This window comes from Apodemus sylvaticus, chromosome 21 (genome assembly GCF_947179515.1).
Source record: "Apodemus sylvaticus chromosome 21, mApoSyl1.1, whole genome shotgun sequence".
Taxonomy (NCBI): domain Eukaryota; kingdom Metazoa; phylum Chordata; class Mammalia; order Rodentia; family Muridae; genus Apodemus; species Apodemus sylvaticus.
The window spans coordinates 59,753,131-59,769,157 of NC_067492.1; the positions used below are offsets into that span (position 1 = coordinate 59,753,131).

At 36.7% G+C, this 16,027-nt stretch overlaps 1 pseudogene; it reads right to left on the reverse strand.

Annotated features, from left to right (window-relative positions):
• LOC127671608 (zinc finger protein 431-like) overlaps positions 1-12,221 on the reverse strand; it is an 83,907-nt pseudogene extending 71,686 nt beyond the window's left edge.
• Between the last annotated feature and the right edge of the window lie 3,806 nt (positions 12,222-16,027).

Sequence of the window (16,027 nt, forward strand, 5' to 3'; positions counted from 1 at the left end):
GAAAGTGTTTCTCACTTCAAAAGCATAATTAAGTAACATCCCCCACAGTAGCCAGGGTTACAGTTAGGGGATTAGAGTGTTTTGGTTAGGATAAGGATAAGGGTTGCTAGGATTAGGATGCTTATGAAATTAAAGGGTTAAAATAGGATTAGAGATTTAGTATAAGTCACAGTGGTAAGCACAGGTTTAAGGATAAGGTTGCCACCATTATTCTTGATGGTCCCAGTTAATCAACAGTATCCCTATTACACAAAGGAGAAATGTCAGGGTTAGGGGTAGTCATAGGATTAGGCCAAAGATTTGGGTTTTTTTTTTTTGTGTGCTATGTGAAATCAGCTTCTATCTTTTCTCTCATCTGCCTTCCTAGTCTTCTTTTTCATAATATCAATAACTTCTTTCCTGCCTCAATGAAAGTGGAAAGTAGTTATCCAAAAACCATAATTCCCAGATGGGAAATATCTTTACATTATTATGGGGCCCAGTTCACACACAACAGAAGAGTAAATATGACCCACAACATCAGTTTCCCCAAACTCACAAACACACTGCACCTGAAGAAATTCTTAAGTTTATTAAAGAATGGCAGTAAAATGTCCTTGTTATTAGTTAGTACTTGCTGATCAATTTACCTACTCTGAGGTCAAGACACATCTCATCCATCCCCAGGCTCTGAAGAACTTCTTTAAAAGCATAAGCCTAGCCAGGTGAGGCATGTATACACTGCCACCACCACACATATCACTGGGCACTTGTCAAATAGGAGACTGCAGTGAGTTCCAGCCAACCTAGAAGACATAGGGAGTTCTAGGGCAGCCCTAGTCTACACAGCAAGATCTTGTCTCAAAACACTCAAGTTAATAAATATCACACACTGCTCAACAGACTTCACTTTGAGAACAATGGTTTGAGGCAACATTTAGAAATTACATCAAGTTACTTCAACTCAGCAACCTGTGGACATGGAGCTTGAACTCCTTTCTCAGAATGAATATTAAATAACACTGGCAGACCTTAGTGCTCTACAGTGACAATTGCAAACACATTAAAAAAAATATGGACCAAAAGTTTTGCCAATGAGCTAACTGTTTGGCGTCTGAAGTTACCACCAATGTAAACCCCTCTAGTAACACTAATGCTGCAACTAAGCAGTATGACAGCAAGAAGAGGTTTTGCACTTAGTAGTTGTCATGTGGTCTCAGGTGGCTCTCACTATTAGTCTATGTCCTCCCACATTTAAAAAGAACGTAGACAACCAATCAGTGGTGTACACACCTTTAATCCCAGCACTTGGTGGCCAGAGGCAGGTGGATCTCTTGTGAATTCGAGGCCAGCCTGGTCTACAGAACAAGATCTAGGGACAGCTATGGCTAATGATGAAACCCTGTCTCAAAAAAAAAAAAAACAAATAAACAAACAAAAACCCTTGACAAGCATGTAAAATGTCCCACCGGTCTCAAACATGTTCGAAGGCCATCCCCTTAACAATCCATTGAGGACCCATCCAGATCATCTTCCCCCACAGCTTCATCTCATCCTGACAAGTCAACAGCACTTTAATTCGCAGCAAGATCACTGCCTGATGCCTTAAGACTGAGCCTCAGGAGTCACACTTCTGCATTTGATTGCAAGGTAAATCCCACCTCCAAATGTTTTTGTTTTTAAATAAAAAAATAATTTAAGGTTTTAGTTTTTGACTCAAATCCTATTCATAGCACATCTATTATGGAGGTGTTTAAGAGGAAACGTGCCAAAACTTATATATATATATTTGTCTTTTCTAGACATCTGGGAAATTCACCCATTATTATTTTATCTTAGTTCTCAAAGTTAGGAGGAAAAGCTGGCATATTTTCCTGGAAGAAATTTACTTTTAGGGTCTGTCAACATTTTAAATGCACTGCTTTTATTTTTAAAATATATGCATGCACATTGAATAAGGCTCAGCCTAAGCTTCCCATATAACCATTCCCTGGGCACTTGATAACTTATCAGATGCCAGGCTCCCTGCTTAACACATCAACTCCACTATATCATTTGTTGAACAAATAAACTCTCATCATCTCTTCCATGCAAGGCAAAAGCAGCAGCCATGATATTTATCAAAGTGATATCTGTACCAGACACTGATGCTGTACCAAATCCCTCATGCCTAATACACACATGTGATCCACCTCAGCCCATGTTACTGTTAGCACGGTCTCCATCAGCAATGCTGGGGGAGCTGCAGCATCTGCCATCTGTGGTAGCACAACAGGGAAAGCCATTACTAAGTGATGTCAACTCACATTTTTTTCTACAGGTAGATGGACATTATCTTAACCACCCAGATACTTAATTCCCAACATAACTGTAAATTAAATTTCCCAAAACATAATGATCAGCATGTCACCAAAAAAGTGAAATGCCTTTCTCCTGAACTCTTAAGCCTGGTGGTGGTGGCTCAAGTCTTTAGTCCCAGAACTCTGTATGTAGAGACAGGTGGATCTCTTGTGAGGTCAAGGCCAGCATGATCTACAGAGCATGTTCCCGAACAGCCAGGGCTATACAGAAAAACAAAACAAAACAAAAAAAATTGTCTTGAAAATCCAAAATAATAATAATAATAATAATGATAATGATGATGATGATAAAGTGCTGATAGACATTTTCCACTGTTTTGAATTCCAGACTCAAAAGAAATGCAATTCTAGTTTTGTTTTGCTTTTGTCTGTTTAAGAAAAGCAACAAAGCTCTTCAACAATCTGCTAAGTTTCACCACCACCTTCCAATGGCAAAAATGTGTTTCCAAATTACTCCAAAAGAAGTGAGGAAGACACACACACACACACACACACACACACACACACACACACACACACACAAGCAGGGAAGTTCCTTAGCAAAAGGTCCATTCAGCTGGGCTTCCCACAAATATTCAATGAGAGCAAATTTGCGACACAAACTATTGACTGTGCTTTAATTGTCTGCAGTAACATTGCTGATAGGGACAAAGTAAAAAACTGTCTTCTTTTTTATCAAATATATTATTGATTTACTTTTCAAATGATTTCCCCTTTCTTGGATCCTTCCTCCCTGAAAGTCCCATAGGACCCCTTCCCTCTTCCCTGTCCTGGTATTCCCCTACACTGCTGCACTTAGCCTTTCCAGGACCAGGGGCCTCTCCTTCCTTATCCTTGGGCATCATTTGACATGTAAATTGTTTCTTGGCATTCAGAGTTTCTGGGCTAATATCTGCTTATCAGTGAGTGCATTCCATGTGTGTCCTTTTGTGATTGGGTTACCACACTTAAGACAACATTCTCAAGTTCCATCCCTATGCTTAAGAATTTCATGAAGTCCTTGTTTTTGATTGCTGAGTAGTATTTCATAGTGTAAATATACCACATTTTCTGTATCCATTCCTCCGTTTTTATTATTTTTATTTTTTTTTATTTTTATTTATTTATTTATTTATTTATTTATTTATTTATTTATTTATTTATTTATTTTGCATCTCCTGGCTATTTTCTTAATGTCATTCCCTCTACCAGCAAATGTCTGCTCTTTCTCAAAATTACTATACTTTTAAAAACTCAATTGTTCCTATTACTGTTTGAATTTCATTTTCTCTATGTGTCGCTGCTCTAATCAGTTATTTGTTTATATTTTCCATAGTTTCCTCATCATTAAGAATTCCATTCATTTTTCTCAGAGGGTTTTCTATTTGGAATGTGTTTCTGTTTAGAGCAGTGTCTTCTGAGGCTGAGACTTGGCTTATTATATGTAATTAAGACTTGCTTTCAGCTCCTATTCCTGCTTCTGATGTACTGTAGCTTCAAGACACCTTCAATACACCTCCTCTAAGGCTGGGCCCTACTGTTCAGTTTGAATGAAAACACAATAATGAGTGTCCTCTATTCTCCATGTTTTTGTGTGTGTGAGAATTATAAATATTCAGAGCTATGAGTTTTCTTAGCACTGCTTTCATTGTGTGCCAAAGGCTTGGGTATGTTGTGCCTTCATTTTCATTAACATCTAAACAGTCTATTTTTTTTCTTTATTTCTTCATTGACGAGGTTATCATTGAGCAGGGAGTTGTTCAGTTTCCATGTTTAAGTGGGATTTCTGTGGTATTTTTCAATCCAGAGTAAGTCTTTGGTGATGTAATAGGATGCATGAGATTATCTTCAAACTTCTTGTATCTGTTCAGGCCTGTTTTGTGACTGATCATTTGGTCAAATTTAAAGAAGGCACCATGAGGTGCAGAGAATTAGTTATATTCTTTTACTTTAGTATGAAAGATTCTATAAATACCTGATAGATACATTTGGTTCATAAGTTCAGTTAGTTTTTCTGGGCAGTGGTGGTGCATGCCTTTAATCCCCGCACTTTGGAGGCAGAGGCAGGCGGATTTCTGAGTTCGAGGCCAACATCGTCTACAGAGTGAGTTCCAGGACTGCCAGGAGTATACAGAGAAACCCTGTCTCAGAAAAAAACAACAAACAAGCAAAAAACAAACAAGTTCTGTTAGGTTTACTGTTTCTCCACTTAGTTTTGGTTTCAATGATCTGTCAATTTCTAATAGTACGGTGCTGAAGTCTCCCAATAATATTGTGTGTGTTGTGATGTGTGCTTGAGCTTTAGTAAAGTTTCTTTTATGAGGATGCCCTTGCATTTGGAGCATAGATGTTCAGAATTGAGATTTCATCTTGGTAGATTTTTCTTTTGATCAGTATGAAAGGGTCCTTCCTTATCATTTTTGATAACTTTTGGATGAAAGGCCATTTTATTCTATATTAGAATGTGTACTCCAGCTTGTTTCTTGGTAACGATGGCTTGAAAATTGTTTTCCAACCTTTTACACTGAGTTAATGCCTCTTTGACATTGAGGTGCATTTTCCATATGCAGCAAAATACTGGGTCCTGTTTGCATATACAGTCTATCGGTCTCTTTCATTTGGCCATTGATGTTAAGAGATATTAAGGAAAGTGATTGTTGCTTCCTGTTATTTTTATGTTTGTATGGTTATCTTGTTTTGGGTCTTTTGCAAGATTAATTTATTGCTTTTTCTAGGGTATAGTTTCCTTTCAGGTGTTGGCATTTTCAATTTATTATACTTTTTAGGGCTGGATTTGTGCAAAGATATTGTGGAGATTTATTTTTGTCATGGAATATATTGATTTCTCCATATATAGTGACTGAGAGTTTTGCTGGGTATATTAGCCAGGGCTGGTATTTGTTTCCTCTTAGGGCCTGTGTGAGAACTGCTCAGGATCTTCTGGCTTTCATAGTTTCTTATGTGTATTTTGGTGTAATTGTGATAGGCCTGCCTTTATATGTTACTTGGCCATTTTCACTTACTGTTTTAATATTCCTTTTTGAATTGTTTATTTGGTGCGTTGGTTATTTTGTGACAAAAGGAATTTCTTTTCTAATCCAGTTTATTTGGATTTTTCTAGGTTTCTTGAATGTCCATGGGAATCACTTTCCTTAGGTTAGGATAATTTTCCTCTGTAATTTTGTTGAAGATATTTACTGGCCCTTTAGATTTGGGAATGTTTGCTCTCTTCTATACATTTTACCTTAGATTTGGTTTTCTCATTGTGTCCTAGATTTCCTGGATGATTTTGGTTAAGAACATTTTGCTTATTGCATTTTTTTTTTTTACTTTTGGTTCAATGTCTTGTATGTCATCTTTAGCACCTGAAATTCTTTCTTCTGTTTATTGCATTCTGTTGCTGATGTTTGCATCTATGACTCCTGAGTTCTTTCCTATGTTTTCCATCTCCAGGGTTGTCTCCCTTTATGACTTCTTTATTGTATCTATGCCAATTTTTTAGATCCTGGGTGGTGTTCAATCCTTTCCCCTTTTTAGTTGTCTTTTTCTGAAAAAACTTTAAGGGATTTTTGTGTTTACTTTTTTAGGAGATTCTGACTGTTTTCCTGTGTTCAGTATTTCTTTAAGGGAGTTATTTATGCCCTTCTTAAAGATCTCTATCATCATCATAAGATGTGATTTTAATTCAGAGTTCTTCTTTTCTTCTGTGTTGGGGTATCCAGGACTTGGTGTGGTGGGAGAACTCAATATTGGTTATACCAATTTGCCTTGGGCTCTGTTGCTTATGTTCTTACACTCGTGTCCTGCTCTCTAGTTATCTCTGGTGTTAGCTGATCTGTGTCTGACTGGGGCTTGTGTCTCCTGCAAGTCTGTGTGTGTGTGTCAGTACTCATGAGAGACCAGTTCACTCCAGGAGGAATTTTGGTATGGAGATAATTGGCACATAATCAGCTAGCTCCACGGTGCAGGGAGGATCCAGAAGGATCCTGATCCCAGCTGTTCCTTGGCTCCTGGGTCCTGTTGGCTCTGTGTGGATTACTCTCTGGCCTGGAATTTGAGTAGAAGTAGAGTTCTTACCTGTGCTTACAGGTGTGGTGATGCTTCTGGGAGATCAGCTCTCTCCCTACAGAATTTGGATATGGAGCACTGTGGCGGAGGATCAGCTCTGGGTGTAGGCAGATCCCTCACTGTCCTGGGATTTGAGCAGAAGTAGAGTCTTACCTGAGCTTACTGATGTGATGGAATTCCTGGGAGATCAGCTCTCTCTCCACAGAATCTGGCTATGGAGCACTGTGGCAGAGGATTAGCTCTGGGTGCAGGTGGAGAATGGAAGGATCATGTGCCACGCTGATCCTCAGTTTTTTTTTTTTTTAAATTGAGTGCTCTGTAATGGTTCCTTTGTGCAAAAGTGATACTCTTACCTGTACTCACAGGATCATCAGCACTCCTGGGAGACCATCGTTTTCACTGCAGATTTTGAGTATGGAGAACTGTGGCACAGGATCAGATTTTACATTTAGTGTTTTGAATATTGTGTGCCAAGAATATTTTACTTACGCTCTAAATTGTTTGGGGATTTATAGGCTTGTTATATATTGATGACCATCACATATTTTGCTTTTAGTTTGGGGAAGGGTTTTTTTAATGAGTTTATTGAAGATTAATTCTAATACTTTGAGCTGTGCATTGTAGGATTGAGACATGCTATTGGAAACAGAGGAGAAGAGGAATGGGATGGGGAATTCTCGGATTGTGTACCAGAAGAGTGGTAACAACTGAACTGAAAAAATGGAAGTAATAAAAAGTAAAAGAGTAAATAAAAATAAAACTGAAAGATCTCTAATATACAAAAATATGTAGATTTAACCAAATATGGTGACAACAAACCAAAAGCAGCAGTCATCAGATTTAGTACAAGCCCCCTCAAATTCTCAGCTCAATTTTTTGCAGACATTTCAAGGACAAATAATACAGATATCATCAAGGAAAGTGTTCTAACTGCACTGTCGATGTAGATCTCAGATGATCAGCTATATTCTGCTATTCTATCCTTAGAATATGGTAGGTTTTGATTCTAAAGATGGTTCCAAGCATGTCCACAGCTGTGCCTAAATCCAGACCAGAAGGAGTCCATTTTATCTAGCCCTGACTGTGCTGTGTATCAGGGCTAAGTCAGGACTATAGTGAAATCCTCTTTAGTTTCATTTTTTTTAATTTTATGTGCTTGGATGTGTTGCCTGCGTATATCTTTGTGCAGTACCTGCAAGGCAAGAGGAGAATCAGGACCTTTGTGACAGTATTTACAGGAGTGAATAACCTACCATGTTTTTCTGGGAATAAATCATATTTTCTTTCAGTTCATAATGTTCTTCACTAGCATTCTGCCTGTCTACCTGCACTTTTATTGAGAAATTATTTGACCTTTTAATTAAAGTATATTTTGTTATGTCTCATTGCCTTCACTACATCTTCCAAGTCAATCATTTTAAGTATGTTTTAGAAAGTATATACAAATATAAAAATAAAATATGCTGAGTACATTTCTGTTGGTTGTGTGTATATGGTCCAGGGATGAACAATTATATGAAGACTTGTGTTGGATAAGCTCTTTGAAAAGTATCTCTGCCTCAGGCTAATTTTCCCACCTGCAAGACACTTGCTGTGTTTCCACTTTCATGGTCAACCCATATTCCTCTGGAATCATAAACCAAATTATACTCTTTCAGATGTAACCTTAGACATTATATTTCATCATAACAACATAAAAGGCACTAGTACATACAATAAGTTTTTACACCTGTGATTGTTCTTTCATGTAACTTAAGAGAATTTGAAATGCAAAAAAGGTTCCTTACTGCTACCTTCATGTGTCTTTTGTCGATACATGTTTACAAGTGCAAATAAAATCAAGAGACACCATAAAGTGTGAATTGACTCTTGACAATCATCATAGTTTTTGTTAAATAATCTTGAGTAAAACAATGTAAGTGTGTTTGTTCAATCGTCCCAAATTCTGTGTAGTCACAGATTACTTTTGATTTTATTGAAAGACTACAAAGACTACTGTAATGTGTAAAGGCTTTAGTAGATTGATTGCATACTAAAAAGTTTACTCTTGTATAAAGATACCAGAAGGTGCAAAACATTAACGCATCGTCTATGTGTATGGGGTTTGTCTGAATTATGGCTTTTTCTCATGACTTTTTCAAAGTCTTTTTTGAAGAGTTACAGTTACATGCAGAGACTTTAACACATTGCGTATTAACAGCATTTCTCTACAGGATGAGTTCTTTTATATATTCACTCATGAATTTGTTTAGAATTTTTTATCCCATTTATTGCATTTGTAAGATTTCTCATCAATATGTGTTTTGTTATATACGTGAACATAACTATAATATATAAATGTTGGGAACAAGTAAAATGAATTTGTCCTAAGGATTGCCGTTTTGTTACCAACCTTCATTTAATCATAAGTTTAAAATTAATTTAAGTGTCAGGTGATAGCTGACCTGAGAACTTGAAAATATCTAGCCAGCTTTCATTATTCATGTTTTGTTCCCCAAAACATAACTGTTCATAACCATACTTTCTGTTACTACTGTTTTATTCCTCAAAATATAATATCTTATCCTAACCACAAAAGAACACATGGCTATGATAGGCTAGAACAAAAACTACATTCCGTATCAGTTGACATAGATTAAGAATACAAAAAACTGATGATTGAGGGGAAATGTATAGGTAATTTGGCACTGCTTTTTGTGGTTTTCAAAGTGTAAGGTATATAACTTTCTGGTGTAGTGTGGGTAGTGGTGGAATATTTCAAATAAGCTTTGAAGTGTATTTTTCTGGCACTCATTTATCAGTACTGACTTAAGTAAAATAATTTCTTATCATTTGCATTCTCCTGATCTTTGAGTTGTTTTGGACCTCAGTGGATTTCATAAAATGTTGCTGTAATTCATACAATTTCTCTCCAGCATGCATAATTTCATAATGACAAAGAATACAGAGATGTGCAAAGGCTTCACCATGCAAAATACATTCACAAGATTTCTCCACAGTACTAATTCTTACATGATGAAAAAGATTGCTTCATCACCCTTAATTCACTGACTGTACTTCTCAATTAGAATTTCCATTACTAAGAATAGATGAAATGGTCAATGCAACTTTTGTAAAAGCAAACATTTAATTGGGCCCATCTTACAGTTTCAAAAGTTTAGTATATTTTCCTCATAGCAGGGAACATGTTACACATGCAGGCAAAAACTACTGGAGAATATAAGAGTTCTGAATCTTGATCCAAAGAAATTCAGGAAGTGACATCTTCCACGGAGTCAATAGAAGGGTTACATGAGCACTTGGAAAAACCCCAAACCCCACCCCAACAGCGATAAACTTTCTGCAAAAAAAATCACACCTTCTAGTAGTTCCTTGACCTCCCCCAAATAAATCCTAACTCTCACATTCCACTGCCTAGCCCCATATCATTATTTAAACACTAGAGTGTGTGGGGATCACATTTAAACAAAGCATGATGTAAAACACTTGTACTCCAACTTCAAAAGGCACAACCATTTATAGAAGTCTTAAACATGTTAAAAGTCCAAAGGTCAAAGTCTCTTCTGTGATTAATCCTATCATGCAAGAGTAACACCATATACTTTCAAAAACAAAAAGCACATATTATACCTTGAAATTCACAGGATATACATCTTCATTCCTAAAGATAATCATGAGGAAATACTGGACCTAAATAAGACCAAAGCCAACTGAGCAAACTCCAAACTCTGCATCTTCATGTCTGATGTCAAAGTGTGCTTCAGATCCCCAACTACTTTCTGCTTTGTTCACACTGAAGCACAATTCTTTCTCTTTTACTGGTTTTATTTAATTCCTGAGCAGGTATCACAAAGATATAATACCTAAAAATCTTGGTCTCTCCAAGATAACTTCAACATTACAGCTTCTTCTTTCAATGTCCAGGATCCACACAGCATCTTTTCTGCTTCTCCAAAGAGATTGGGTCACTTTTCATGCTCTGCCCTCTGTATTACTCTAAGATCTGGTTGTCTCCACTCTCCCCCTCCTGCTGTTCTAGCTGCTCATCCCATGGTACTTGTATCTTCAGGATGCTGGGTTTTTCCGCTGCAACTAGGCTTGACCAACAGCATCCCTTATGCTTGCTCAATGGTGCCAGTCCTCACCTGTTCTGCATAACAACTTCATGCATTCAAAACCAGTACCACCAGGGTGATTCTTACACATGACCAAGTTCAACTACACAAATAGGTCTAACCTGGGCTATCTATGAAACACAGATTCCTTGTCACTCAGAATACTTTACCGAGAAGATTTCTCATGAGTGATGCTGATTTCTTCTTCATCACCTCTAAATTTTTAGCTACAGCTAGAGAGCATCAATAGTCTCAATAGTCTTTTCTATTCTTACCTATAAAGACAGAGTCACATGGAAAAAGCTACTGAGATCTGCTGTTTGCTAGGGCTGGAACATGGCCCCTTCTTTTACATTATCACAAGCTTACTATTTCTGTAAAACTTTACTCCCAAAAAGCGGCAGTTCTGGAACTTGCTCTGTAGATTAACCTTGAACTCAGAGATCAGCAGGGTTTTGTCTCCTAAACTCTGGGATAAAAATCATGTAATACCATGCCTGGACCTAAGCTTTCCCTGTTAGTTTTTTAATTGAAAACCCAGAATAGCAATCAAAATCTATTCCTTGTCAGTTTGACATATACTTGTATCTTCATATGTCCACATGAAAACTATAACCAGATAATAATAATTCCTAACATGATATAGTTAGCTATCAGACAGTTGCAAAGCCATAAGATTAGCTGAATTGTATCTGTCCCCAACATAAGCATTCCTTTAAGACCATTGAATATCTTTGATCACAGGATTTAGCTTATTTCAACTAACTGATAATGCTTTGCTCTTTTTACCATATATTTTGCTGATTTTTTTTCTTTTAAGTTTGCTATGCTTAATCAAATCTGTCATGCCAAAGTCTAAGTGGGTATTTTTGAGACTTCCTTTGTCAACGCAATTAATATAAGCCTCTTTACCTAAATTACAAGGAGATTCTTCAAACAAAGTTAATAGCCAGCAACATTCTTTGCCAAAACATCTTAAGGCTTCTCTCCAGTATGTGTTCTTTTATGATATTGCAGACTATTGAGATATGCAAAGGCTTTACCACATTGATTACATTCATAAGGTTTCTCTCCAGTATGTGTTCTTTTATGAGACTGGAGATGACTCAGTCTTGCAAAGGCTTTACCACATTGATTACATTCATAAGGCTTCTCTCCAGTATGTATTCGTTTATGTATCTGGAAATTACTGAGTTTTGCAAAGGCTTTACTACATTGATTACATTCATAAGGTTTCTCTCCAGTATGTATATTTTTATGATATTGGAGACTACCATACCATGAGTAGGCTTTACCACATTGATTACATTCATAAGGCTTCTCTCCAGTATGTATTCGTATATGAATCTGGAGTTGACTGGGTTTTGCAAAGGCTTTACCACATTGATAACATTCATAAGGTTTCTCTCCAGTATGTATTTTTTTATGATATTGGAGAGTACTGGAACATGAATAGGCTTTACCACATTGATTACATTCATAAGGTTTCTCTCTAGTATGAGTTCTGTTATGTCTTTGGAGATCACTGTTATATGAAAAGGATTTACCACATTGATTGCATTCATAAGGCTTCTCTCCAGTATGTTTTCTTTTATGTATTTGGAGATCACTGGGTCTTGCAAAGGCTTTACCACATTGATTATATTCATAGGGTTTCTCTTCACTATGACTTCTTACATGCCTGCAACAATAATTGGCACATGTGAAATCTTTACCACATTCATTAGCATGATCAATCATTTTATCAGTATGCATTAAATTTACAGTTTGGACCAATGGTATAGAAGCATCACATCTTAAGGTTTTATCACATCAAATGTTTACTGTGTTCTCCTGCATTATGGGTTGCTGAAGATATCTGTGATAGTTATTTCATGGCTCATAATATAACATATTTCTTTTAATATAGGAGTGCTATATGGAGAAATATACTTCCTATTGTACTACCTATCTGAAGAAAAAAAGGAACAACTCAGAAATTTATAACACTGTTTGCATTCATAATATTTTTTCTAGTATACATAATACCACATCTCATGTGAACCAGGAGAATCAGAAGATTTTCCAAGTTCTAGTTCTCATAACAATTTCCTACATTGTGAGTTTGGGGAAGTTTGCTATAAAATTAGAGAACCATTTAATTGCAAACTTCTATCATATTCAGAAAGTCAATCACAACCAGAAAACTACATATACTCAAATTATTCTGGGATAAAAAACATTGCTTATGTAATTATTCTACAAGGAAAAAATTCCATTTCTTATGTCAATATCCCTATGCTCATGTGACTAGAAATCATTGTGACACATGATATATCTATTAAAAGAAGAAATGAAAGGTTTTCACACACATTGCATTCAAACTCTTTGACATTTTGTTTCTCTTAGACATTTTATATATGGACTAAAGATTCTCTATGACATCATTCTAGACTCTCATAAAATGACCTCTAATTAAACTTAGCAATGTCACTATATGAAAATGAACACCACCAACTTTACCATGGACTATTAACTGATTCAAATATTTTAGATAGATATTTATCACTATTTAATCTACAACATCCAAAGATTAAAAGATTGTAGAGATTGAAAGATTCACCACATAGGTCTAATGGAGCTATAATTCAAATAAAGTTATCTCTAAAGTCATTGTTTAATTGTTTTCTTTCTTATAGGATTGCCTTGCATACATGAATCAGATAATATACAGTGAGATGCATGGTTTTGAGAGAATATTATAATCATAGCTACACTTAAAGGACTGAAATTTAATACTCTTGCTTTTCTTTAGAGCATGCAAAACATATTAAAAATTTGACAGAGAAATATCTAAATCAGTTTGCACAAGTAAATTACCTTTCATGACTTCCAGAAGTTTGACATTGTTCTTTAATATGATGGTCTTCCCAATAAGAACCTAAAATACAGTACCAGAAAAGGAATGATATAATTTTGGTAATTAGGTGAAATTCAGGTTCACAGTATTGAACCTGATTCATCCAGCTCAATCTTCCTGTTTCTCAATTAAAATAAAGAAGATCATCAATAACCAAGAAACATCTGTCACTTATTTTGAAAATCAAAAGAAAATTCACAGTCTTACCTATAACTGTGAGGTTCCAGTAGGTCTCCAGCATCACTTGTTTATACAGATTCTTCTGGGAAGGATCAAGTAAATTCCACTCTTCTGAAGTGAAGTTCACATGCACATCATCAAAAGTCACTGCATCCTAAAATATCCCCCATACACATGTACAACACAAAGCATGATATTGATATCACTGTAATGTAAATGTATGCTTTCTTGACAATATATTCAATTATTTCTGGTGCTTCCTCCACTTATTTCCTGACACAGATGTTATAATCTAATCACCATCTTATTTTTGAAGGAAATTGAATGGCGTGGACATACACATGGGGCCCACACCCTCTAAAATAAAAACAGATGTGATTGGTATGTAGGGCTTTATGTAGGCAAGGGACCAAGAGAGTGGACAGTGCTCAGGGATATGATGAATATATAAAATATTGGGGATACAAAAATTGAAAGGAAGAAAGAGATATTTTAAGTCTATATACACTGTCATCTCCTCCAATAGGTATCTGGAAAGGTTCCTCATACAAGACCTCCAAAAATCTACAAAGAAAGACAGTCTGGGCAGACAAGCATTCAAAGATATCATCCTATCTGGAAACTTTTTGTTTCAATCAACTGCATTGTGTCTCTGGTCATGATAGGTTCACACTCATCCAGTGTTGAAAAGACTCTCAGACTATTGTAAACCTCATAGTCTGTAGTATTTCCTACTCTGTTCAAAGTTCTAAAGTCTCCTCTGATGCTCAAGGAAATTTTGTGAAAGCCACATATTGTAAAATCAGAAAGCATATTGTATCTTTCCAATAGGCAATAGCAATGAACACTCTTTCACATTCCAACAAATAGGATTGTACACATATGGAGAGAAGATTGGACCAAGGCAAAGAACATAGCAGGACAAACACCAAATGTTGGAGCTTTGTCTTAAACAAATTGGACTTCAGTTTCTAAAGGCTTAGATAGGTCTCTTCCTGTAACGTCTAATACATCTCTTAGTTTGGGTATTTCGTCTCCCTGTATGCCTCTCTTCTTATCAGATTTCGGTATCTCAACACCTTCTGGCCCCAAAATGCGACTTAAGCATCATCCTCACAACTTCAATGCAATGAACTCACAGAGTCTTAACTGAGGCTTTGACTCTGCCAAAAGATGACTAGAATAGAGCAAAACTGAAACCATAAGGAAAGACTCCATGACCTTGAATTTTTCATCTGTCAATTTCTAGAACCAGCTTAATATGGGTGATTCTGTTAAGTTTTGCTTCTAAGTTGATGGACCACAATTACATTAGGTTTATTTAAAGTTCCTTCCTGCACATAGGAAAATTTTTGTCCACTTCTTCCAATAATTTATGACATATCAGGAGGAAGAATTTCACTTAGGTTACATCCTCAGGCATATACCCATCGAAGTATTTGCTGCACAGTTTTATTTATAACAGCTAGAAACTTGAAAAAGTCCAGATGTATCTCAACTAAAATATGTGTACAGAAAATGTCATTCATTTTCATAATTGAATGCTATTCAGCTATGAATAACAAGGCCATCATGAATTTTACAGGCAAATAGATACAACTAGAAACTTTCATATGGACTGTGGTAACTCAGACACAAAAGGAAAGCATGTATATAGTCACAAGTGAATAATAACCATAAAGGGCAGGATATCCACACTACTCTCCATAGACAAAAAGAAGCGTAACAAGATGGAAGACCCAGCTGGGCAGTGGTGGCACAGGCCATTAATCCAAGCACATGGGAGGCAGAGGCAGTTGGAACTCCTGAGTTCAATGTCAGCCTGGTCTACCGAGTGAGTTTCAGTACAGCCAAGGCTACACAGAGAAACCCCGTCTCGAAAAACTAAAATTAAAAAAAAAATAAAAAAATGAAATAAGGAATACACATATGAAAATGGTTGAATCTCACTCAGAAGGAGGAATAAAACTGCCATAGGAGTCAGATGGAAGAGAGAGAACAGGATAAGAAGACAGATAAGGAAGGGGAAGAAGGAAAGAATAGGAACAGGTGTGGTGAGAGACAAGAGTTGACCAGAGCACCAGGACAATGAATTGAAATCTGCAGCAGGTAAGGGTAGAAGAGTGCGGTATCTCTAGGTTGTGCGAGAGATGACAAATTGGAGTGCACCAAGGATTCTAGGGGGGGTGATCTTAGCTGAAATGCATGGCAATGAGATATGGACCAGAAAAGGCCTCATCCTGCAGAGAGGCAGGACTCCCCAGTGGGGCGCTAAGGACAGAAAGTGAACCAATAACCTTTCCACCCAACATGTGTCTTGTCTACAAGAAATGCAGGCAAAACGATGGAGCAGAGACTGAGGGAATGGGCTAACGATCCCTGACCAACTTGAGACCCATTCCATGGGCATGCAATAAACCCTGATGTTACAGACAACGCTTTGTTAT